Here is a 1,398-nt window from a genome sequence, read left to right as displayed (position 1 = left end):
TAAAATCTAAAAAACTGAACTCAAAAGTAATGACATTAGATCAAAATTTTGAGCATTTTCACTATTTTCAGATATTATACTACCTTATATAATTATCTATTATTAAAAATAAAATAAATATAAAAATACAAATCTGATTAATCCCCGATTAATCTTTTGGACGTTGTCCGCCCGACTAGCGCCCATCGTTTTTTAGAACCTTGCATATTACAAGTTTGAAATTTGGTACCATTGAGTTTGGAACCCCAAACGAACCACGCACAATCAGAGCTTCAGACTGAAAGCTCAACATTTTGAACTTCATTGGTCTTGGATACCTGACCTTGTTCTTCATCACCACCCATTGATAAATTCGGTAGTACATACCCAGCGAAAGAAAACTTGAGTAGACATGCCTTGGGTGAGACTGCACCTTGGTGAAAGTACACTCATGTTGACTTTTGATCACTTTGGTGAATGAGTTGATTTGAAGAACACAGTAAAAGACAAGGAGCTGGGTCGGGAAAATCGGTTGATGTAGGTTGGAATGAGATCGGGCTGGAATTGGATCGAACTCGAGTGATGAGGACGATCATTGGGTCGAACTTTGTAGATTAAGAACGACGTTGGCCTCGGCTGATGCTTTGACAATGACATCAGTTTGAATAGAAGAAGCTGAAAAACTGGGATATCGAGTCTGGAAAAAAAAAGCTGACGATCAGGTCGGAACAATTCCGGGAATCTAGAGGTAAAAACGGTGAGACTAACACCGAAGTCAAAGAAGAAGTACATTGGTCGTTCTTTGACGGACGTGAAAGATGAATGGCAATAACGTCGTTTAAGAGGTAAAAAACGACAATGAAAACAAAGAGACAAAGTCCTTCCGAATCTTTACTCTGACACCAAGTAAAATATAGTAATATTGAGAGAATGACATGTCTGATATATTATTCATCTCATAAAGAAGATATGTATAGAGATTACAACAATATAACTGACTTAAGTCTATGTTCTCTACCACTTATAAAATTTGTAATCACTAACTGCGATGTAATCACAATATTATATATATATACACACACAGTCTGGATCAGGAGCGGACGTCCGCACAACTCTTAAAGTGTGGACGTCCTTCCGTTCTCCACCGTCTGGCGCCAACGACGGCGCTCCTCCACCCGAGCGGACACCAGAGGCATCCCCCGATCATTTTCTCTTACCGGCGAGTCCGCCAAATACCAGTTTGCAGCCGAGATCGATCTTGTTTGAAGTTTTGGGTGGAGGTTGCTGCCCAGACCTTCAAATCGATCTCGGCTGCAAACTGGTATTAAGCGGACTCGCCGGCAAGAGAAAGTGATTGGAGATGCCTCTGGTGTTCGCTCGGGTGGAGGCGCGTCCGGTAGAGAACGGAGGGACGTCCGC

The sequence above is a fragment of the Fragaria vesca genome, linkage group LG7 (genome assembly GCF_000184155.1).
Source record: "Fragaria vesca subsp. vesca linkage group LG7, FraVesHawaii_1.0, whole genome shotgun sequence".
NCBI classification, from domain to species: Eukaryota; Viridiplantae; Streptophyta; class Magnoliopsida; order Rosales; family Rosaceae; genus Fragaria; species Fragaria vesca.
Note: the sequence above shows the minus strand (reverse complement) of the source record.